Raw genomic sequence first — 26,391 nt, 5'->3', positions numbered from 1 at the left:
ACATATAGCTGAAGTGTAGTTTTAGGAATATGCAGTCCTTAAAGCGAATGTACTACTTTGCCAACTGAAATGTTTTTTGTTTTTTTTTAAATATAACCTGGTCAGGGCCCACACATACATCCTGCTGTCCAACGTTTTTTAAAAGCCAGCAGCCTACAGGAGGGAAATTGATTTCAAGTAACAACCTACTTGTCGCTGTGCTCGCAGTGAGCGGCAGGAGCGACCGTGGGACCCCCGCCCAGCCTCCGGGATCTCTGGGTTGTCCACAACAGGACCCAGCTGATAGACTGGTTTGAGAAATGGATGGCACCACCAGGATCTTTGTGCTGGCGAGAACCAGGTTATATAAGGCGAAGTGTTATAATCACTTTAAGAGCTAGTAGAGCATTAATTTTAGCATATGGCTTACTAAAGGTGACAATCACTGAAACATTCATGTCTGATAGGCCCCCAATATGTGACCAGTGGGGTTAGGAATAGCAGAAACTAATGCAGCGCCCTTCTTAATTATGCAGCTGTGTTTGGTATTGCCACTTAGTCACAGTGTGACAACAAATACTTCACTGGGGCTCAGCTGTGGTACCAGGCATTGACAGTGCAATGTTGGGTACTGCAGTGCACTGTATAGCACACTGTATAAAAAAAACACTTAAAACATCTCAATCTATTTAGTATTCAAGCACCACGTGCAGAAATACATACCTTACATGCCTTTACATGTTATCAGTAAGGTTATTAATGGTTGTCTGAGGAAAGCTCTGCCACACGAAATGCACTTGGCCACACAAATCAGTGACAACCCAAATGTTCTCTATGGCAACACGTCCAGAGATGCTGCAGGCCATGGTCGCACATTAAGGCTACACAGGCTGCTCAAAGTAGGATGAGCAACATGCAGCCTGCTATTGTCCTTTTCAAAACCAAATCACTGTAATATGAAGCTATTGATGTACCTGGAATGAAGATTAGAGGGTTTCAGCTACTCTACATTATGCCACCCTACACAAGAATCATGGAAGTAGGACCAAGGTGATGTCCCCTTGTGAAGGTCTCTTCATGGTGTTGCGGCATGGTCTCTGGCTATCATTGCGTCTGAAACATAAGTGGGATTCATCTATAAGGAGAATAGACATCCGTTCCAGCGTCCATTGCTGTCTTGCACTGCACTATGATAAACTTTAAGAGTAGAGATGAGCGAACTGGGTTCGGGTTCGAGTCCATCCGAACCCGAACGATCGGCATTTGATTAGCGGGGGCTGCTGAACTTGGATAAAGCTCTAAGTTTGTCTGGAAAACATGGATACAGCCAATGACGATATCCATGTTTTCCACATATCCTTTTGGCTTTATCCAACTTCAGCAGCCACTGCTAATCAAATGCCGAAAGTTTGGGTTCAAATGGACTCGAGCATGCTACAGGTTCGCTCATCTCTATTTAAGAGTGGTGGCTTGAGGTCAATGAAACACCTGTAGCTGGATGTTTGGCTTGTAGCCCAATGTTGTCCATGCCCTTTCAGATGGTTTGTGTAGACACATAGCTTGGTATGTAGTGTCCAATTTTGCTTGCAGTATAGCATAGATTACCATGCCACATTTTTCTAATCTGACGATCTGCGCAGAGATTTGTCTTGCTGTCATTGGTCTTCCAACCACTGGGGCATGCAACATTTAACTTTGCTGACACCTTGGCCTAGGCACATGTATCGGAGTAATAAACCAAGGGGGACATTTACCATTAGCCCAATAATTTGTGCGCTTCTGCATTTTTCACGTGCTGGGCAAAAATCTTTGATCCATGTCCAAAATTTATCATTAGGCACATGGGCCATGATAAATCTTTTCTTAGGCCTACCAACTTGGCCAAAAAAGTACGCCAGGGTCTGAATGGAGTACTGCTGCACAATTTTTTGCAAAAAGCAAAAAAAAAAATTGCACATGATAAATCTGGCAAAAAAACTTAAACCACACCCCCACCACTCCCCTCCAAGAGAAAAAATGGCGCAGCCAGCATAAACTGCTGAAAAAAAGCACAAACGCCTCAATAATTGTTGCTTAAAATTTTAAACAAACACAATGATAAATGTGCCCCAAGTGTCTCAGTTTAAGGATTCTAGTTGTGGTAAGTGCCGTGTCAACCAAGAGGAGCCGTTGCACAATCGTACTGTGATGACTTGATCCGATTTTCAAAGTTTTACATAGCTGGATAATTTTACCATTGAATTCCCTCTTGCATGCCATAAATTGGAACTATGGGGGAGATTTATCAAACTGGTGTAAAATAGAATTGTCTTAGTTGCCCCTAGCAACCAATCAGATTCCACCTTTTATTCCTCACAGATTCTTTAAAAAATGAAAGGTGGAATCTGATTGGTTGCTAGGGGCAACTAAGACAATTCAACTTTACACCAGTTTGATAAATCTCCCCCTATCTGTTTAAAAATTTGATAATTTGCAGACCTTAGGGACACCTACTACTTTTTGTTGCAATTTCAGTGTTAAAGGGGTATTCCAGCGAAAAATGTTTTCTTTAAAATCATCTGGTGCCAGAAAGGGCAGGAGAGCAGAAGATGTTTTCTATGGGGATTTGCTGCTGCTTTGGACAGTTCCTGTCATGGACAGAGGTGGCAGCAGAAAGACCTGTGTCAGAATGGAAAGAATGCACCACTCCCTGCCTACAGAACATCCAGCAGCTCATAAGTACTGGAAGACTGGAGATTTTTAAACAGAAGTAAATTACAGATCTCTGGCACTTTCTACCACCAGTTGATTTGATGTATATCCTTCCTCTTGTTGACAACATGTCTAGGCTACTGACCACCTCTCTAAAATCAGTGGTCTGGCTGGTGTGTATATATATATATACTAGAGATGAGCGAACCTCGAGCATGCTCGAGTCCATCCGAACCCGATTGTTCGTGATTTGATTAGCGGGGGCTGCTGAAGTTGGATAAAGCTCTAAGGTTCTCTGGAAAACATGGATACAGCCAATGAGTATATCCATGTTTTCCACATAGCCTTAGGGCTTTATCCAACTTCAGCAGCCACCGCTAATCAAATGCCGAAAGTTCGGGTTCGGATGGACTCGAGGTTCGCTCATCTCTAATATATACCTATAGTATACATATTAAACACGATATATACCATGTCACTATACATCTACTCTATACCTGCATATACATCAGCCAGACCTCTCCTTTTAGAGCAGAGTGGTGGTTGGCTAGACAACGAGTTGTCAGCAATGGGAAGATTAAGCAGCCATAGCAGAGAATTAGGCAGGTTTGCTAAATGAATGTATTTGCAAAAATGTTTAACTTGACGAGTCCTACAAGTATGCATATATTAGTGTAATCGGTTACTTTTGATAATAGTTGCAGAAAGCTATAACCACACAGAATTATAGAAAAATAAGGGATTTATTACACAGAATTATACTTAGCTTCAGTTACAGATGGTATAAAAGCATAGCTGTTCCATCCACAATGAAATGGGCAGCCCCATTGTATATTATACACTAATATACCCCATCTACCTCGATGACCACCAGGGTTCTGGGCACCTTCCTTCCATGGTCCCAGCTGAGGCTGACTAGAAGCTACATACCCCAGACCTTTATAGTAAGTTTGGGTGGGGGGGTGATGTGCTTCTACATATGTCCATGTAGACCACTGATGACCATGAAAGGAAGTTTCCCAGACCTTGTGCATATTTGTAAGCACAATGGGTACACGGTTTCACAATTACAGCTACAAGGTCTGACAACAACATTATCAAACAACTGTATCCTCCAATGTTTACACTAATGGGGAGGTATATGGCTGGACAGTTGACATAGGTGTGACAGTTACAGTATACATACACACAACGACAATGACTTTTACACACATAGCCATACAATGACAGTTATATATATATATATATATATATATATATATATATATATATAATAAAGCGATAAGGCGGGACTCCAGGAATAGTGAGTAATAAAGTGAATTTATTCACCCATAATGTGCGGTACAGCGTTTCAGTTTCTCGATGAAACCTTTTTCAAGCAACACATACGTATGTGTTGCTTGAATAAGGTTTCATCGAGAAACTGAAACGTTGTACCGCACATTATGGGTGAAAAAATTCACTTTATTATTCACTATTCCTGGAGTGCCGCCTTATCGCTTTATTTTGGATCTTTGTGGAGCCTGGGTCTGACTCCGGAAGGCTGTGCACCCACTAGAGCTTATTGCCGCACGGTGCCGTCTACACATACCTTATTTTTATATATATATATATATATATATATATATATATATATATATATATATATATTATATACAGAAACACACACAAACACAAGACATTAAAATAATACATTCCTTCTCATTACATCAATAAGACACTTTAATTTTCTGAAATAAACCCATCCGGTTACAATTAGTAAAGCTATTTCGCCTGGGACAGAGGCCTTCTTTTTTTCATCCTCTGACAGTCTATAGATCCAGGTGAAACTGTAACTGCACTATGCCTCCTATGGTGGAATTCCATGGCAGAACCCTCCACCACAAATTCCCGCCTGCCTCAGTGTCAGGTGGCATCTCTATGTAAATTCTTTGAGCGGAGGCGCTTCAGCCCTCCCATAGAGATGACGTCTGATACTGAGGCAGGCGGGATTCCGCAGCAGAGAGTTTTCCCAGCGGAATTCTGCCTTATTTACTCAGTGTGAACATAACCTAAGGAGGATTATGGTCGACTGCTATTTTCCCATTCTTGCTCTTCGAAGCCTAATGTCAAGCATTGCCAGTTCAGGCCAATAGGCATTACACAATAGGGGGATTTACCATTTCCTGCACCAGCATATAGTGGCATAAGGGCCAGTTCACAATTCCGTCTCGGAATCCCGCCGCGCTCAGTGTCCTGCTTTGAGTAATCGTTCGCTTCCTCTCCTCTCCGCTCAAAGAATGAACATGTTCATTCTTTGAGTGGAGAGGAAGTGGACAAGCGCGCGCTCTCCCATTCGCTCAAAGCAGGGCACTGAGCATGGCGGGATTCCACGGCGGAGGAATTGCGTCGTGTTTCCACAGTGTGAACTGGCCCTAATAGTGTAATATTTCTGTACAAAAAATGTTGTGCAAACTCCCATTATGCTCAAAAATATTTGCACTGGCACTGAGAATGATAAATCCCCAAACAGTATCATTTTTCATAGTTCGTCCTTGAATGGGAATTCCCATCTTAGTGTGTAAAACAGAAACTGAAAAGGTGGTGTAAACTTCAAACAGCAACCAATCACAGCTCAGATTTTATTTTACCAGAGCAGAAAATGAGCTGTAATTGGTTGCTGTAGAAAGTTTTACACACTTTGGTAATCTAGGCCATTGAATTTCTTGAGGACTGTCTGATCTAACAATCTAATGGGTTCACACTACGTATATTTCAGTCAGTATTGTGGTCCGCATATTGCAACCAAAACCAGGAGTGGATTAAAAACACAGAAAGGATCTGTTCACACAATGTTGAAATTGAGTGGATGGCCGCCATATAACAGTAAATAACTGCCATTATTTCAATATAACAGCCGTTGTTCTAAAATAACAGCAAATATTTGCCATTATATGGCGGCCATCCACTCAATTTCAACATTGTGTGAACAGAGCCTTTCTGTGTTTTTAATCCACTCCTGGTTTTGGTTGCAATACTGACTGAAATATACATATACTGACTGAAATACACGTAGTGTGAACGCAGCCTAAGGCTTGCTATTGCTCTGATGTTTTCTTGTATCTATATACATTCTTGTTATGTTATTTTTGAAACACCAATAAATAAACAATTGATTAAAAAAAAGCCGCAATTTCCCGTGACCCCACTCTGAACCGCTGAGATCCCCCAAGGGACTTCTAATCAATGTGTATGTTAAAAAAAAGTGTTTTTGTTAATAAAAAATTTCCTTCCTTAATAAAAGTTTGAATCATCACCCTTTTCCCATTTAATAAATAAAAACATATTTTTCTGCGTGCTTAATCGCCCGAACTATTAAATCATCACATTGCTGATCTCACTTATTAGTGATAAATGATCAAAAAGTCGCATCAACGCAAACATGGTCATAGAGCAATTTTAAGGAACATTTCGTTTTTTAAAAAGATTTACATTATATAAAAACTGTCAAATAAAATGAAAGTTATGCAAGTTTCATATTATTGTAATCGTACAGACTTAAAGAACATATATAAAACACAAAAACCCCCTAAATAAAAACAAAAAATTGCGTTTTATTTCCAATTTCCCCACACATATAATTTTTTTCTGGTTTTGCAGCATATTTTATGCAAAAACTAAGTCACTGCAAAGTACAATTAGTGGTGCAAGAAATAAGGGCTCATGTGGGTCTGTAGGTGAAAAAATACAAGTGCTATGGCCTTTTAAACCACGAGGAGGAAAAAACGAAAGTGCAAAAATGAAAATTGACTCAGACCTTAAGGGGTTAATATACCTGGTTCACAGAGTAATCATAAATATTCCATTGAAATTTTATTTTTTGGGTTTCTATGATATACTCCTCCAACTTTTCCATTCTCTCATTCTTTTTTGTTTTGTTGTGCATACACTCTAGGCTAACCTTAATTTTGTACAATTATATATTTTAGAGAATGAGGTCTATGTATCTTTGTTGGACGCATTTATTGGGCCTTTTTTTCTACTGTTATATAACCTTGTCTTTATGTTGAAAAAAATGTAATAAACAATAAAAAAAATTATAAAAAAAAGAAAGTATTTTAGTTCGGTAATATTGTTATTTGTTTATAAGTTATATGTTTGCACCTTACTGCCAAAAGCACTATTTTGTGTATTGCACTAAAGATTTGTTCAGTAAACTGTTTAACCTGTTTAAGAATTTGGACTGTGATTACTCTGCACCTACGCGTGTTCTACCTTTACAAAGCCTAAAAACAACAAAAGAGATTGCACAAATCGAATAGAGAAATATAACAAAAATCTTTATTAGAAATTATAAATTGATAAAATTACACAGAGTATAGTATGGGATAAAACACAGAGGTCAAAACCAGGCGGGGAGGAAGATATCAGCGTGGTACGTGTCCGTGAAAACCCAATTGGATTTAGTGGGTGAGGTAATTATTGTTACAACAGCACCATCTAGTGGTACCTAATGGTATGGAAGCTCTAAGCCGAATACACAAACCCAGGGAGGTGACTGGAAAAATCATTGGCTACAAAAATCACATTAAAGAAGAGGGGGGCTGTATGCAACCCCTCCACAGGCTAATCCCAATGAAAATATTGGTAAAAAACCAAGCAGTAAAATCAATACATTACATCCATAATACAAGTAACTCAGTGAACACAGAAAAATACCATACTGAGATCCTACCACCCGCCTGGCACAAAAGCCCGACGTACGTTTTGCTCACTTCGTCAGGAGCTAATGGACTTAATTCATTTACCACAGATATATATACACACACACATAAGGAACACAGATGCATTGTTGGTATACACCCAAAATTAGTTCAGAGTAACTTGAATTACTTACACTGGCTGTGCTTAGGCTTGTGAATCTGGCGTGCCAAGATGGCGACTGTTCCCAGCAGGGAGGAGATTATTCTCCCAATTGCTGATGGGATTAAAAGAGGAGGAGAGGGGGATATGACGTATCTAGGGGCTGTCTCCGCTATATTATCGCATTGTTACATACGTAGGAGCGTCGCGACGTCACAGCATCGTGACGCAACCACCATGTGCGGCCTGTAATGGCGTATCTAAGATGGCCTTCTGTGCGTCTCAACTGCGCGCCGACATCACACGTACTGACGTATGGTGAGAGCCGCCTACATGCACGTCACTCAAGACACGCCTGGTTAGTCACAGCCCTATCACATACTATCATTCCAATGCCCCTACGGTCTAGCTTAAAGATGCAATTCATCAATATTCATGCATAATACCCAGAGATTCAATGTCTAGTATAATCAGTGTCTATGATTCCACATAATAATCGGTGAAGTAAATTATTCCCTAATGACATTAATACCATACAATAATAAAGTGCAGACGTGCAATTTTGATTACATGATTCCAAAGTTATAAATACATAAATAACCCTAATAATAATATACACTAAACCATAGTGATAATAAGAAGAACATTTATACAAAACAAATAATATATATAATCAATGAGCGGTGAAAAAATACATTGCTGCATAATCAGCAGTTTATATAAATATAAGTGACATACTAGATAAATCAATAAAGCTTGCAGTGTAAAAAAAAGTGAGTGAGTGAGTAGTGCGCACGTGTGTGAGGTGAACGAGGGTAAAAAAAACTAAAAAGTGCAAAGAAAACTGTGAAGTGTAATTCATATAAATTGCATAATATCAATATACATATTAAATCACTGTCATGTTAAAAATAGTGGCCATATCATTATAGTTATTCATAGTGGAAATCGATCATCAGCCCTCAAAGGGTCCACATCATAGGGAATATACAATGGCATCCCAGAAATTTGGGTAAAGTCCATAGCCATTTGGTGAATAAATCTCATATACTTCATCCCCGTCTACTCCAAAGAACCTAAAGGTACAGGTTACAATAACAATCATACATTTAAATTATACCGATAATAGTATTATTAATGATACACTCATGTAAGAAAGATTTTTGTTATATTTTTCTATTCGATTTGTGCAATCTCTTTTGTTGTTTCTTGATTTATATGTTGCACTGTAAGACGTATGTGGCAGGACTTTTTTGGAGTTGTCTTTACAAAGCCTAGTGTCAGTGTCCCCGGGGGTGGGCATACCACTTTTGGCCACCGTGACTAACAGGTATCCTCCCACACCTAGAAACCCCCAGGGTCACAACGATACCATTATTGTTGCAGAATTTGCACAGAAAGGCTAGACCAGGGCCGGCTCCAGGTTTTGGAGGGCCCTTGGGCGACAGAGCCTCAGCGGGCCCCTTTGTATAGTAAATCATGTGGCATCACTGTTAGAGGGTCTCTATCTCTGCATTCTGTGTAGGTATACAACTGTGTATTATATACTTATTATCCTCCTGTATGTGTGTGTGTGTATATATCTCTCCATTCTGTGTAGGTATACAGCTGTGTATTATATACTTATTATCCCCCTGTATGAGTGTGTATATATATCTCCATTCTGTGTAGGTATACAGCCGTGTATTATATACAGACTCATACAGGAGGAGGATAATAAGTATATAATACACTGCTGTATACCTACACAGAATGGAGAGATACACACACACACACACACACACACACACACACATACATACAGGAGGATAATAAGTATATAATACACTGCTGTATACCTACACAGAATTGAGAGATATATACACACTTATACAGGAGGAGGATAATATGTATATAATACACTGCTGTATACAAGGGCGGATTAACTTTACCATAGGCCCCGGGCTGTTCACCAAGCCTGGGCCCCCCCACCCCACTGTAACTATGGAAGCACTAGCCTGGCGTTCATAGTACAGGACAGATAATGTCATTATGTCCTGATTTGTGCAAAATTGCCATAAAAAAAACAGTGATTTTTTGCAAATCATGGCAGAAGTGTAGCCAGGAGACAGTACACCATTGAAAGTATAAGTCTTTTTGGGTGGTCATGGGCCCCCCAGGAGCTCAGGGCCCCGGCTGCCGCCCAAAACGCCCCTATTATAATCCACTACTGGCTGTATACCTACACAGAATTGAGAGATATATACACTCATACAGGAGGATAATAAGTATATAATACACTGCTGTATACCTACACAGAATGGAGATATATATACACACACACACACACACACTCATACAGGAGGGGGATAATAAGTATATAATACACTGCTGTATACCTACACAGAATGGAGAGATATATACACTCATACAGGAGGATAATAAGTATATAATACACTGCTGTATACCTACACAGAATGGAGATATATATATATATATATATATATATACACACACACACACTCATACAGGAGGGGGATAATAAGTATATAATACACTGCTGTATACCTACACAGAATGGAGATATATACACACACACACACACACACACACACACACGCACTCATACAGGAGGAGGATAATAAGTATATAATACACTGCTGTATACCTACACAGAATGGAGAGATATATACACACTCATACAGGAGGGGGATAATAAGTATATGTCTCTCCATTCTGTGTAGGTATACAGCAGTGTATTATATACTTATTATCCCCCCCCCCCTGTATGAGTGTGTATATATATATATATATATATATATATATATATATATATATATATATATATCTCCATTCTGTGTAGGTGATCAGCAGTGTATTATATACTTATTATAATACACTGCTGATTACCTACACTAAATGGAGAGGTAGATATGTGGGTACAGAAGTTGGATGCTGCCCTACGGAGTCCCGGAAAACATTTTAACAGAAAAAAATAGCAATACAACAGTGGATTTATTGCCTATTGTGACTCCCACATGGAAAGTAAAGGGGAAAATCTGCAATAAATCCACTGCAGCAGATATGTCACAGGTGACCCTACCTTCCTACTCCCAGCACACATAGACAGATACTCATACACAACACCTGCATAGACTTACACACACAACACTAGCATACAGACTTACACACACACACAACACCTGCATACAGACTTGCACACATATGCATGCATACTCAGTCACACATACACTCACCTCTGTATCTGTCAGTCCTGTTGCGATGCCCTGGCCCCTGGGGGCCACTTCCGCAGTGCTGTTGTTATGAGCGGGCAATAACCGGGGCAGCTGCAGGGTGTATACTTGTCACGGTATAGGCCTGAGGGCGGCACAGCTGTAGGGCTGGTCTGTGGAATCTGCGGGTGATGATGGGCATGCGATTCCTCGCTGCACCTAGTCAGGGCACCAGTTAGTGGACACCAATGCCAGGGTTCAGTAACAGCGGTTTTATTATAGATGAGGTAACTAGTAGCAACAGTTCTGTCCGGTTGCAACCGGGTATATAGCAGGCTTTGACAAATAAAGCAGGAGTGGTGCTGCATAGGCTGTGAGAATACGTGCCGGATGATGGGAGTAGGAGTATGAGAGAAAGTAGCATTGCTGGGTGGATTAGCTTGAGAATAATACTTGCTGTGAATATTTGAAACGAGGATGAGAAACAATGGAATGACACCCAGATGAGAGAAGGAACTCCGGACACTTGAGCAGGCAGATACAGCCGAAGACTTGAATACAGCAGAGCACCTGATCCACACTTCTAGTGGTGAAGTGGGACCTGCGATATGTCCAACTCCTGTGAGGTAGGAGAGAGACGACACACACCCTCCTTGCTTGGAAGCAGGGGGAAAAACTCACTTGTTAGGAGGAAGTGGGAGGTCACATGGTTGCCCCTGGCCAGAGCTAGTCGGCCATTGGAGGAACCATGGTTACAGGGCACTGGCACAGTCACGTGATCAGCAGCCTTGCATACCACTGTACAATGTAATAATACACAGGAATATATGAGAATACACATGAGAATACACATAACCAGAGAATACCAGGGGAATACTAGCAGCAGTTGCAGTGCAAACAATTACCAGAACAGGCATTGACATAGCAATAGAAATGAGCATAATAGGAGTAGTAGTCTGCATGTTCTGGGACACTGCACTGTTACATCTTCTCCCTCTGCCTGGGCCGCTGTGGAGGGGTCAGGAGACCCAGGAATACAGGAGGGGGCAGGGAAGCACAGCACAGGCAGCACTGTGGGGAGGCTTCTGGGCCCTGACCTGCTGTTTGGCCTCTACAGGCTGCCGTGCAGTGAGCCCCGCCCCCCTCTCCTCTGGTCCGACGCTGAGAGACTGAGGCCTGGAGGAGCCACAAAATGACTTAAGTGGCTCACCAGCGCCCCCCTCATCCCTGCGCCCGGCTCATCCCCCCTCCCCCCACAGCCTCAGGTAATGATGTGTGTCAGTGTGTGAGCGCATTGAGAGGGGAGGGAGAGGGGAAGAAATGCCTGAGTATGCCTGGTGCTGACGCCGGCCCTGGGCTAGACTCACAAAAAAAAAAGACAAATGACAAAAAAAGCACCCTGCACTGTTTTTATATACATTGTTTACCGATCACCATAAATTACATTCTCGATATATTGTTATGACAACAGGAATACCAAATATGTGTGTTATTAACTGTATTCTGATTTTTAATAAAATGTATTAAAAAATGTGTCATTGTTTTTACACTTTTAGGCCACGGTCATTTTACAGAACAGCCGTTGTCTGTGAAAATCACCCCAGCCGATATTGCAGTACTGGCCGGATGAACATCACTTCTTCCTAATTGGAATATGTTCCAATTAACCATAGGAGACAATGTAAAGTATGGCCACAGCTGTACTTGTCTGCATTGTCTGCACAGTCAATTTCATATGGCCCCAGTTTCTGTGTTATGAATAGAGCTGTGTGTATGGCGCATGACCCGCAGCTCTATTCATTCCTATGGAGCCAACAGAAAGAGCCGAGCCGAGTATGCTGGAAGAGAGCTGTACTCGGCTCTTTCTATCGCTCCATAGGAATGAATAGAGAAGGCGGGTCACGTGTCGCATCCATGGCTCTATTCATAATACAGAAGCCAGGGGCGATACGGAGATTGGCAAGGGGTTCAGAGGTTAACACACACACCCCTTGACCTCCTATATTTTCCCTATTCTGTGGATAGGGGAAAGGTTTATTTTCTTGGAATACCCCTTTAATATTTAATCCTCGACTACAGTTTTCTAGTAAGGGTAGGTTCTCACTGCGTTTTTGCTGTTCGTTTAACGTATTCATTTTTAAATGGTTACTTTTAACATATAAACATTGTCAAACGCGTTTTTATGTACGCTAAAATAAAGGAAAAAAAGGCTTTTTTTTTCTTTTTTTTAAATAGAAGTCAATGAAAAAATGGATCCAAACACATTGCACACAATTGCATTTGTTTTTGCATCCAATTTTTCCCCCCATAAAACATATATGTTAAAGGGGTTATCTAGCGAAAATCTTTTTCTTTCAAATCAACCTGGTGTCAAAAATGTATATAGATTTGTAATTTACTTCTATTAAAAAATCTGAAGTCTTCCCATATTTATTAGCTACTATATGTCTTGCAGGAAACGTTTTGTTTTCAGTCTGACACAGTGCTCTCTTCTGACATCTCTGGCCAAGACAGGAACTGTCCAGAGTAGGAGAGGTTTTCTATGGGAAATTTTTTTTTTAACTTATCATGCTGTAAAACGAAGCTATACTTACCAGAAATTAAGGTCCAGTCTCCTGAAGGCAGTTTTTGGTCTTGTGCTGGTTGAAAAAAAGAGACCAAACGCAGAAAGTCTAGGTCATCTGCACGCTCACAGAAAAGGCAGTCATGTAATTGATGGACACATTCTGCCTTTAGGAGACTGGACTTGGATTTCAAGTAAGTATAGCTTTGTTTTACAGCATGATTATGAAAATAATACATGTATATTACAAACCTAAGTTATTTCATGTCACCTGTTCATTTACATTATGAAAGCTATAAATACAGTGACACTTAAAATACGTTGGGTCAGAACCAGGAGGTAGCATACAGACAAAAGCACAATCAAATAAGCAGGTACAGGAACAAAATCAGTTCACATACAGTAAAATGGAAGAGCAGCAGAAAAGCTAGAGAAGACAATAAGGGGTGCCAGCTAACAGGAGACCCTGGTTTAAATCTCTATTAGAAACAGTGAGTGCCAGAGCTTCATGTTATTGTCTCTTATGTTGATAGGCTGCTTGGTCAAAATGTCACAGGGATTAGTCAAGGAAATGGGCCTCCATTTTGTGGTTGGCTGGCAGAGTCTGGTGTCAGTAGGACAGAAAATACGCCTCCATCTTAGGGTTGGCTGCCAGGGTCCGGTGTCACCAGAACAGGTAACCTATTGCCGCAGCTGAAGAAAAACCAATGCATGTCATATATTGACCTTTCTTTTCCACTGCTAAAACACAACAGTTTAGTTTGGTTGTGAAAAGTGCAATCACAGCAATGCTACTGGCACTATCCTTACTCTTTAACTAATGATACAGTCCTCTAGAGTCTGAGGAAGCGCGTGTGTGCGAAACAGCTGCTACCTGTGTCCTTGCCTATGCTCCTTCCTGATGGATTGCATTTCACACGTTTCTTAGTAAATCGTCACTTCAAGGTATTTGGTGAGTGCCCTCTATTTTCTGTTTCACATATAATGCTATTTCATTGTCAAGCTTTCTGTGCCTTGATGATTGCATGTACAGTAGTCTACTATCAAAGCTGTATGAAATTTGACCATGACCACCTTCGTCAGTGAGTCCACTCATCCTTTTCCTGGGGTCACCTTTTACTTATTTTTCCATGGAGTCGATACTTATAACGAATCTTTATGAAAAAAAACTAAATAACGTGAAAAATTTAGAAAAAATGCATTTTTCCAACTTTGAAACTTTTCTGCTTATACAGAAAATGGTTATGCCACATAGATTATATATAATTAATAGCATTAGCAACATGTCTACTTTATGTTGGTAGCTTTTATTAAACTATATTTCATTTTTTTAGACAATAGAAAGCTTAAAACATTAGCAGCAATTTTCCAAATTTTCCGTAAAATTTCAAAATCAGTTATTTTTAGGGACCTGTTCAGGTTTAAAAGTGTATTTGAGGGGACTGCATGTTAGAAAGCCCCACAAAGCACCCCATTTCAGAAACTGCACCCCCCAAACTCTGTAAAAGCACATCCAAAAAGTTTTTTAACCCTTTAGGAGAGTCACAGAAATAAAAGTTAAGTGTGCAAGAAATTTGAAAATTTAAATTTTCTGTGCAGAGATTTTATTGTAATCCAATATTTTTCATAATTATAAACCTACTACCAGAGAAATGCACCCCAATATTGATTGCCCTGTTTCTGCAGTTTATAGAAATACCCCATATGTGGCCCTATTGCATTGTTTGATGCAACAACAAGCCTCAGATATAAAGGAGCGCCTAGTGAATTTCAACACCTCCGTTATACAGTATTTGGTCATTTTTGACTGGACCACTTCAGGTTGGCAGAGGCTTTGGGGTTCCAAAACATAAAAAACACCCCTAAAGGGACACAATTTAGAAAACTACACCCCTCAAGCAATGTAACAAGGGGTGCGGTGAGCATCTGGACCCCACAGGTGCTTCACAGATTTTCAGAACAATGTGGCGTGAAAAAAGAAAAATTTATTTTTTACACTAAAACGTTCTAGCCTTCAATTTTTCATTTCATAAAAGGAAAAAAACCACAAAGTGTGTAGCGCAGTTTCTCCCGAGTACAGAAATACCCCACATGTGGACATAAAGTGCCAAGCGGGCACAGGACGAGCCTCCAAAGGGAAGGAGCGCCATTTGGATTTTGGAAGCTGGATTTCACTGGAATGGATTTCAAGGGCCATGTCGCATTTACAGAGCCCTCGTGCTGCCAAGACACTTGAAACCCCCCACAAGTGACCCCATTCTGGAAACTACACCCCTCAAGGAATCTAACAAGGGGTGCAGTGAGCATATGGACCCCATTGGTGAGAGGCACAAATGTGGAACAATGTTACGTGAAAGGGAAATTTTTCATTTTTTCACTTTCACGGCACAAATGTGCCCGTCATCAAGGGGTCCATATCCTCACTGCACCCCTTGTTAGATTCCTTGAGGGGTGTAGTTTCCAAAATGGGGTCACTTGTGGGGGGTTTCCATTGTTTTGGCAGCACGAGGGCTCTGTAAATGCGACATGGCGTTCATCATCCTTTCTGGCCGAATCCAGTCTCCAAAATCCAAATGGCGCTCCTTCCCTTTGGAGGCTTGCCCTGCGCCCACATGGCGCTTTATGTCCACATGTGGGGTATTTACGGACTCGGGGGAAATTGCTCTACACATTTTGTGTGTTTTTTTTCTCTTTTAACCCCTTGTGAAAATGAAAAATTTAAGGCTAAACCAACATTATAGTGTAAAAAATGTAATATTTCATTTTCACGCCACATTGTTCCACATTTGTGCCCGTCACCGGTGGGGTCCATATGCTCACTACACCCCTTGTTACATTCCTTGAGGGGTGTAGTTTCCATAATGGGGTCACTTGTGGGGGGTTTCAACTGTCTTGGCAACACAGGGGCCTTTTAAATGCAACATGGCCCTCGAAATCCATTCCATTCCAAATCCAGCCTCCAAAACCCAAATGGTGCTCCTTCCCTTTGGAGGCTTACCCTGCACCCGCATGGCGCTTTATGTCCACATGTGGGGTATTTTTGTACTCAGGGGAAATTGCTCTACACATTTTGTGTTTTTTTTTTTATCTTTTAACCCCTTGTGAAAATGAAAAAATGAAGACAAGATCAATGATTTAGTGTAAAAATTAAGCATTTTTTACTCTAAATGTTGGTCTAGCCTTGATTTTTCCCCATTTCCACAAGAGGGTAAAAAAGAAAATGAACACAAAACATGTAGAGTAATTTCCCCTGAGTACGAAAATACCCCACATGTGGACATTATGTGCCAGGCATCCCTTCCTTCATACACTCTAACTTAGGCTATGTTCACACTACGTATATTTGAGGCTGTATAGCAACCAAAACAAGGAGTGGATTGAAAACACAGAAAGGCTCTGTTCACATAATGTTGTAATTGAGTGGATGGCCGCCATTTAATGGCAAATATTTGCTGTTATTTTAAAACAATGGCTGTTGTATTGAAATAATGGAAGTTATTTACCGTTATATAGCGGCCATCCACTCAATTTCAACATTGTGTGGACAGAGCCTTTCTGTGTTTTCAATCCACTCCTGGTTTTTGGTTGCTATGAGGACCTGACATGAGGACCAAATACAGCCTCAAATATACATAGTGTGAACCCAGCCTTAGGGTACGTGCACACTGCGGAATCGCGACAGATAACCCTTCACGCATTCCGCAGCTGGCACACACCGGCGGACTGATGCGGGCGCCCGTCTCCGTCCGTGTCACACTCCATTCTATGCACGGGCGGATTCCGCTCTCCGTCCAATGTGTTCATTCTTTGGACGGACGATGGAATCCGCCCATGCATAGGATAGAGTCTATGACACGGGCGGAGACGCACGCCTACATCAGTCCGCTGGCAGGTGCCAGCTGCGGAATGCACAAAGGGTTATCCTTCGCCATTCCGCAGTGTGCACCTACCCTAAATCTGTAAGTGTACCCTGAGGTACACTTACAGAGTTTGGAGAATTTCACGCCATACCGTCATCTCTTATTGGGGCGGTACTGGCGGAAAAGACGTGTCTGGGGGGCAGCGTACGCTACGCTACCCCCAGACACGTCACTGGATGATGAGGAGGATGAGGATGAATGGAGGAAAGAAGGATCCCCCATTCATCCTCACTGGCTGTTTCAGTGTCGGAGGCAATAATATCGTATGCGTCCGACGCCGAAAACACCCTGGGGGCCATCTTTATACGGGGATTGGTATATGGGGTATGTAAATGTGTAGTGGTGTAGTGTAAAACTTTATTTCGTGTAGTGTGGTGTAATGTAGTGTTTTTTTACAGTTTTTTTGACAGTGCGGCACTTATCAGCAGACAGTGGCGGTGGGATATAGGGGGGAAAAAACGCCAAACAGGAGGAGTTGCTGATCAGCGGCGCACTTACGTGCGATGCTGATCAGCACTCAGCGACGTTAGGGCGAATAAAAAGAAAAAAAAAAAATTGGAAAAAAAAATAAAATCTTTTTACCCCAAAGCAAATGATCAGTGTATAATATACACTGATCAGCCGCTAGGGGGCAGTAGAATGGAGCTGGCGGAGATGGCCGAAGATGGGGGCGACGGAAAAGCACGAAGAGCCGAAGATTCCTGACGAAGACCGAACGAACCCGGAAGTGACGGCGACGAGGAGAAGAGGACGCGCGGGACCGCGAATCTTCGTTCCGGAGGCCAGGATCAGGTGAGTATGGTACACCTGCACCACACACACCTGTTCTGCACCCCTCAGCTACCTAGCTGAGGGGTGCAGAACCCGCCCGGACACTTTTTAACCGTTAGATCACCGTGATGGGCCGGCCGGTACTGGCCGGCCTATCACGGTGATCGTGGGGGTGGCACCGGCGCCATCTTTGTTGGGGACATTAATGGCGATTGGTGCTGTCCCGGACAGCACCAATCGCCATTGCTTTCCGGGTCACCGATGACCGATGATTCTCTTACCGGCCAGAAGCAAGGGCAGGAAGGACTGTGGACTGTGATGAACAGCTGAAGGAAAGCATTTCATTCTGGAACCAGTACTACATTCTGGGAACTGCTCAACTAGGAAGTACAGAAACACAATACAGAACAAAACCCCCCAAAGCAAATTGATTTGGGTAGTTTCAAAACTGGGATAAATATGTAAGTAATGCGTTATGCTTCTACAGATTTTCATTTTTTTAAAACTCTACCTGGAGTACCCCTTTAACCCCTTAACGACATAGGGTGTATATTTACGCCCTATTGCCGGTAAGGGTGTTCAGAGCCGGGCCGCGCGGCGACCCCGCCCTGAACCGTGGTGGTCCTGGGTGCCGCTTGTAGCCCGGGACCGCAGGTATTACAGTAATCAGACATGACAGCTGCATCCGATTACCGGATGCAGCACTTCCCTGGTGTCTAATGGCGGAGATCGCTCCCCCGGGACGTTGTCCCAGAGGAGCGATCTCCGTGACTGATGCCGGCCGGGGACTGCTCCAAGATGGTGCCGCCCCCGGCTCGGCACTCGTTTGTTATCGGCTGCAGCAGCCGAAAGCAAACGAGTGCCGATTTCATTGATCTTTGCTGTATATCTATACAGCAAAGATCTCAATGAGAGATCAAAGTGTATATACTAGAAGTCCCCCAGGGGGGCTTCTAGTATATGTGTAAAAAAAATAAAAAAAGTGTTGTTGTCAATATAAAGCCCCCTCCCCTAATAAAAGTCTGAATCACTCCCCTTTTCCCAGGTTATAAATAAAAGTAAACAAATAAATAAATAAACATGTTTGCTATCGCCGCGTGCGTAATCGCCAGAACTATTAATTAATCACATTCCTGATCTTGCACGGTAAACGGCGTCAGCGCCAAAAAATCCCAAAGTGCAAAATTGCGCATTTTTGGTCGCATCAAATCCAGAAAAATTGTAATAAAAAGCGATCAAAAAGTCGTATATGCGCAATCAAGGTACCGATAGAAAGAACACATCATGGCGCAAAAAATGACACCTCACTCAGCCCCATAGACCAAAGGATAAAAGTGCTATAAGCCTGGGAATGCAGCGGTTTTAAGTGACATATATTTGTTGACAATGGTTTGAATTTTTTACAGGCCATCAGATACAATAAAAGTTATACATGTTACATATCGTTGTAATCGTAACGGCTTGAGGAACATGGATAACAAGTCAGTTTTACCCCAGGGCGAATGGCGTAAAAACACATATCCCCCAAATAAACAAAATGCGTTTTTTTTTTTCAATTTCACCACACATTTATTTTTTTTCTGGTTTTGCTGTGTACTTTATGCAAAAATTCAGCCTGTCATTGCAAAGTACAATTAGTGGCGCAAAAAATAAGGGCTCATGTGGGTTTCTAGGTGGAAAAATGTGAAATCGAAATTGGCTCTGTCTTTAAGGGGTTAAGGGTTCTTGGGTCGGCTTACCTTAGACTGGCCTTGCCTATTCTGGTGGTTGTGACTAAAGCATTAAGTCACACAGTTCCTCTTTTCCCAACTTATAAACCCCATTGCATTCACGTATCTCCATCAACATCAGGAACTGGCCATAAGCATGATCACTCATCTTCCATGTGAATGAACTAAGACAGAGCTGATTTTTTTTATTGGACTCTTTTGAGTTAAAATCTTTGGCTTAAAAGGGGCCACCTGGTATTTCTCTGTTTATGTCCCAATACTCGCAACAGAGTGGGGCTTAAGGGGCTATGTATTAGGGTGGTTTGGTGTTCTCCCCACTGGGAGGCAGCCCTTGGCAGCAGGCTTCCTTCTCTTGAGGGATATCTTGCTATTCCCTTGTTTTGAGACTCGTAACCGAGGCTCCACAGACGCTTTCTCTGCATATTGAAATTTTATAGGGTGCAATCAGTAGAGACTCCATGAGTACTCCATTGAATTTTTTTTTACTGATCTCCCTGAGCTCAGTGATTATTGTTTTGTTGGTCTTTCTTCTGGGACCTCAGATATTTGGATCAGTGATGTCTTAGAGAAACCATCAGTGATGCGTCAGTTTAGCATCTGATTTTGTGGATCCACAAAAAATACATAGGTGGGTAAACAAAGTGCCACAGGGTTAAGCTTGCCTAGGGCTTGCTATGAAATGCTTCAGTTAAAAAAAAGACTGCACACACATGGTGCATCCCCATGACACCATTAAAAAATGGACCCATTGACTTCTATAGTAGTTTCAGTTCCAAAAAAAAAGGATTGTATAATTGCAGGTTCTACTTTTTTTGTGGAACAGATAGTTAAAAACTACAGTTGAGCGAATAGTGAAATATTTGAAAATTTGGAATTCGATTCGAATAGCCCCTAATATTCAATTGAATATCGAATCCCATTATAGTCTATGGGAGAAAAATACTCAGGACTTTGAAATCAATATTCGACCACTAGGAGGTCACCAAGTCCACAATGACACCTCAGGAAATGATGCCAACACCTCTGGAATGCATATGGGACACCAGCGGAAGCATGCCTGGGTGCATCTAACTTTTGGGGGTCCCTTCCTACCCAAGGGCTCTATTAGACTAGACGATTATCGTTTGCTAACTATTGTTCGCAAATCGTTCGCTGTAATTTCACATTCGTTGGCTCATGTTCCACATTTGTTCACTACTCATTCAGTGTAATTGCACATTGTTCATTGTTTTGCTGGGATCAGATGGAGTAAACGATCATAGTAACATTCGCAATAACGATCGGAACTAATGACTATAGTTCTGTGTAATATGGTGAACGATAACCAATCTTGTTTGCAATAGTTTATCGGTAAACGTTAAAAATCGCTTTGTCTAATAGGTACCTGAACACACTGGAGCTTTATCAAAGGGTGTAAAATTTAGACTGGTGCAAACTGTCCCCAGCAACCAATCACAGCTCCTCTTTTAGCTTTGGTAACATGATAGAGGAGCTGTGATTAGTTGCTGGGCCCAGTTTGCACCAGTCTAAATTGTACACCCTTTGATGAATCTCTCCCTACTTTTAGCCCTAAGAAGGGGTTTTAAGGGTCCCTTCTTACCTAACTTCACCTAAAAGCAAATTTTCCCTGGTATACAGCCTGCCCCTCTCTAGCTCCAACCAGCAAGTGACACGAATCTGAAATCACCTATTTCGAATACTCAGGAGGTGACATGGTTTAGCCAGCCAATCACAGTTAGAGTTTTTTTTTTAAAGTCCTGCCTATTCCTAGTGCCTGTCCTTCCTTCCTGCATGTTTATTGTCTGGAATCAAATTTTTACAGTGTTTTTGTTCAAATATTCGAGCGAAAACAAATAGCTTGAGTAGTGTAGTATTCAATCGAATAGCTATTCAATTGAATACTATTCGGTCATCACTATTAAAAACAGATGTGTGGATGACCACACTGAAATCAATGGGTTCTTTTTCTGTCCATAAATCAGGATCCTTGAGAAAGCAACCTAACGCGAAACGTGCGTCAGGGTTATAGATGCCAGATACCACTATGGGTAAGCGCTTTTCTCATGATTTTGGTAGACAGTGTTCAGGTCATGCAAATTTGTGCGTAGTAACCTGGGAGGCCATGTGGATACACTGCATGCAGTAGCGGATTATAACAGGTCCGTTTCAGGCGGTAGCTCGGGGCCCTGAGCTCCTGGGGGGCCCATGGCCACCCAAAAAGACTTATACTTTCAGTGGAGTGTTGTTTCCTGGCTACACTTCTGCCATGGCTTACAAGAAAAAATTGCTGCTTTTTTTACCGCAGTTTTGCACAAATCAGGACATCATGACATTATCTATCCTGTACTCCTATCACCACGCTAGTGTTACCATAGTTACAGTGGAGTGGGGGGCCCAGGCTTGGTGAACAGCCCGGGGCCTATGGTAAAGTTAATCCGCCCCTGACTGCATGTGCATATGTATATGATTTAGATGCTTACAAATACCTGTCTATGTGATTATGTGACTTTAACACTGTGGATTCTGGCTGCCATTAACCCCTTAATGACCGCGGGCAGAGTTGACAGCTGCATCCGATTACCGTTTGCAGCGTCATCCCTATTGTCTAGTGGGGAGATCACTCCTCCGGGACGTTGTCCCGGAGGAGCGATCTCCGTTACTGAAGACGGCCGGGGACCGCTCCAAGATGGCGCCGTCCCCGGCAGCAGCCGGAAGTAAACGAGTGCCTATCTCATGGATCTCTGCAGCATATCTATGCTGCAGAGATCTCTATGAGAGATCAAAGCACTTATACTAGAAGTCCCCTAGGGGGGCTTCTAGTATAAGTGTAAAGTAAAAAAAAAAAGTGTTGTTAATAATAAAAAGCCCCCTCCCCTAATAAAAGTCTGAATCACCCCCCTTTTCTCAGGTTATTAATAAAAGTAAATAAATAAACAAACATGTTTGGTATGGCCGCGTGCGTAATCGCCCGAACTATTAAAAGCGTTATAAGCCTGGGAATGGAGCGATTTTAAGGAACGTATATTTGTAAACAATGGTTTTAATTTTTTACAGGCCATCAGATAAAAGAAAAGTTATACATGTTATATATCGTTTTAATCATAATGACTTGTGGAACATATATAACAAGTCAGTTTTACCCCAGGGCAAACAGCGTAAAAACACATATCCATTAAAAACACAAAATGTTTTTTTTTTTTTTCAATTTCACCACACATTGAATTTTTTCCTGCTTTTGCAGTGTACTTTATGCAAAAATTCAGCCTGTCATTGCAAAGTACAATTAGTGGCGCAAAAAATAAGGGCTCATGTGGGTTTCTAGGTGAAAAAATGCAACTGCTATGGCCTTTTATGCACAAGGAGGAAAAAACTAAAAAGCAAAAATCTAAATTGCCCCGGTCCTTAAGGGGTTAATTACTGAATCCTTTCTGCACTATAATTTTGACTATGATTTTTTTAATCATGTCATTAAAAACTTTAATTTTAAGAGTATAGCTTTGTGTTGTGTAATTGTTCTATAGAAAGGCTATGTGATATTTTGGACTAAGTTATGTTATGTTTAATCAACTCTGCCAGGCAGAGACCAAGATAAAGATTTTTTGTGTCCTTTGGAACTATTGTGAATAAATCCTGATTTAGGGTGCCTTCACACGTACCGAATCGCTGCGTTCTTAACGCTGCGTTTTTTACATGCGCGTTTTGATTTTCACATGAAAATCATGTGAAAATCAAAACGCGCATGTAAAAAACGCAGCAAAAACGCAGCAATACGGTACGTGTGAAGCTACCCTTAGACAGAAAAATGTTTATGTTTGGATGAGGCCTTACCCCGCACTTTCATATCTTTCTATTACTCATGTGTTTCTCATTCATCCAATTTTTTTAAAAAATGATGCAGAAGAGCAAGCAGCTGATTTTTATTTTTGACAATTTTTGCACAAAGCACAGGCAAATAAGGAATTGATAAATTCACATTTATGAACATTAGGTGACCCTTTTCTACAAAGCCTGTGAGATAGTTCTTTGTTGAATATTTTTTCTCCTTTATATTTTTATATATGTATATATATATGCTTTATAGGAAGAAACAGTATAGGGTGTAATAGTGACAGCAGTTGAATCAGTTCATTGTTTATGGGCCCCAATCTTGGTTCTAACACTGATCAAATTATGGGGACTATATTCTATAAAGTTTAGCATTTGAAAAATTTATAAAATGTCTATGTATTATATTAAAATGTTGTCTTGTTCCTTCATATGATGAAATATACAGGTGGTAATAGCAATGATAGCTGCTAATATGAGGCTATCCCTGCTAAGTGTGACATCATTAGAGATGAGCGAACTGGGTTCGGGGTTCGAGTCGGGCTGCTGAACTTGGATAAAGCTCTAAGGTTGTCTGGAAAACATGGATACAGCCAATGACTATATCTATGATTTCCACATAGCCTTAGGGCTTTCCCCCCACCCCCCCTCCCCTCCAGGAAGTTAAATAAAGTATACATACCAAAACACTGTCGACCAGTCCTCTTCTCCCGAGTGCCATCTTGGGTCAATGTCCTTACAGCAGGGGGTGGTCCTGGTCTCCTTCCTTTTCGCTGTCTTCTACAGCAGTGAATGGGAGATGAAACGGCTGCTGGTGCACATGCGCACCAGCAGCCTTTTCATTGGCTGGAGCGCATCACATGGCTTCCAGCTTGCTCAGCCCTGATTGGCTGAGCTTGGGGTGTCAAACTCAAATACATAGTGGGACAAAATTAAAAAAATTAAACAAAGTCGCGGGCCAACCTTGAGTGCATGCGGCGATCCTGACACTGTCATTGGTGTGTATCTCCCAGCACTGTGCCCTATGATTAAAGATATGATAAATTGCTATGACATGGTTAAACCCCAACCTCAATGGTAGTTACCCATTATTTCCCTGAAGCAGTAGCTAATCCCATAACTGTGCCCTATGCAGTAGCCAATCCCTCTAATAGTGTTCCACATACTAACCATCCCTCCCAATATTGCCCCACATAGTAGCTAGCCCTACCATTGGTGCCCCACATAGTAACCATATAGTAGCCAGCCCTCCCAGTAGTGCCCCATATAGTAGCCAGCCCTCCCCAATAGTCTCTTATAAAGAGGCCAGCTCTCCCTAATAGTCTTATATAGTAGCCAGCCCTCCCCCATAGTCTCTTATATAAAGGCCAGCTCTCCCTAATAGTTTTACATAGTAGCCAGCCCTCCCCCATAGTCTCTTATGTAGTAGCCAGCCCTCCCCGAGACAGGAATTGTCCAGAGCAGGAGAGGTTTTCTGTGGGGATTCATAGAAGACTGACACAGTTCCTGCCTCGGCCAGAGATGTCAGCAGAGAGCACTGTGTCAGACTGATAATAAAACAACATTTTCTGCAGGACATTTATTAGCTAATAAGTATGGGAAGACGAGATTTTTTAATAGAAATAAATTACAAATCTATATAACTTTATGATATCAGTTGATTTGAAAGAAAAAGATTTTCGCTGGACAACCCCTTTAACCCCATGATATCCTCAGTATTGTAGTTAACCCCCTGATGTTACTGCTCCAATATGGTAGTGGTAGTCAACACACAGATACTTGGCCATATGCAGACAACATGAAATTTATTGCAGCAACACATTACGGCTTATACAACCAAAAAAGGCTATCACTATGTCAAGCACTGTGCTTGATAAAGGCTTGTTTGGATGTTGTCTGCATATGGCCGAGTATGTGCATGTTGGCTATTGCTACCATAAAATATTCCACAGGAGAAAATGTATGCTGCCCTGCTGTACAGGACCAGGGAGTCTGTGCTTCTGTATTTACATTACATAGTACGGCACAAAATGTACGTACAGGAGGAGGGATTTACCTGTGGACTCACTGCTCCTGTACAGTAGTAAGTGGTAATGTGTACATTGTACGCATCACAACTAACTTTACTTTCTTAGGTACTGCGGGCCGCATCAGAATATTACAGGGGCCGTATGCTATAAATAATGTCGCCCCATAAGAACACAATATTAAAAAAAATTATGCATGCAAAAAATAATAATATACACACATTTACACTCTGCTCCTGTAGTGATATGTCCGTTGGACCCCCCTCCTCTCTATAGTGATAAGCCTGGTGCCCGGTGGACCCTCTTCTCACAACCTGTAGTCATATGACCTGTGAACTCCCCTCCTCTCTGTAGTGATGTGACCTGTGAACTCCCCTCCTCTCTGTAGTGATGTGACCTGTGAACTCCCCTCCTCTCTGTAGTGATGTCACCTGTGAACTCCCCCCTCTCTGTAGTGATGTGACCTGTGAACTCCCCCCTCTGTAGTGATATGCCTGGTGGATCCCCCTCCTCTCTGTAGTGATATGCCTGGTGGATCCCCCTCCTCTCTGTAGTGATATGCCTGGTGGATCCCCCTCCTCTCTGTAGTGATATGCCTGGTGGATCCCCCTCCTCTCTGTAGTGATATGCCTGGTGGCAGGCCCGTATCTGCCATGAGGCGAGGTGAAGTGTTCGCCTCAGGCGGCAGATAACACAGCCCTTGAGGGGGGCGGCATCAGCGTCCTGTGTCCTTATCATTACAACTAGTTACGGCTCAGTGCCCGGCCGTGTTTCCTGTCAGTTGCCTCATGAGAAGCGCTGCAGAGACACTGGAAGCCTCGTATTCACAGG

General features: G+C 41.9%; 1 long non-coding RNA gene across 1 annotated transcript in view; it reads right to left on the bottom strand.

The window, feature by feature from the left end:
* The window catches only part of LOC138800995 (uncharacterized), an 89,377-nt gene that overhangs the window by 9,052 nt on the left and 53,934 nt on the right, over window positions 1-26,391 (bottom strand). The window lies entirely within an intron of this gene.

The sequence above is a fragment of the Dendropsophus ebraccatus genome, chromosome 9, assembly GCF_027789765.1.
Source record: "Dendropsophus ebraccatus isolate aDenEbr1 chromosome 9, aDenEbr1.pat, whole genome shotgun sequence".
Classification (NCBI taxonomy): Eukaryota; Metazoa; Chordata; class Amphibia; order Anura; family Hylidae; genus Dendropsophus; species Dendropsophus ebraccatus.
This window is presented reverse-complemented; position numbering and strand designations above follow the sequence as displayed.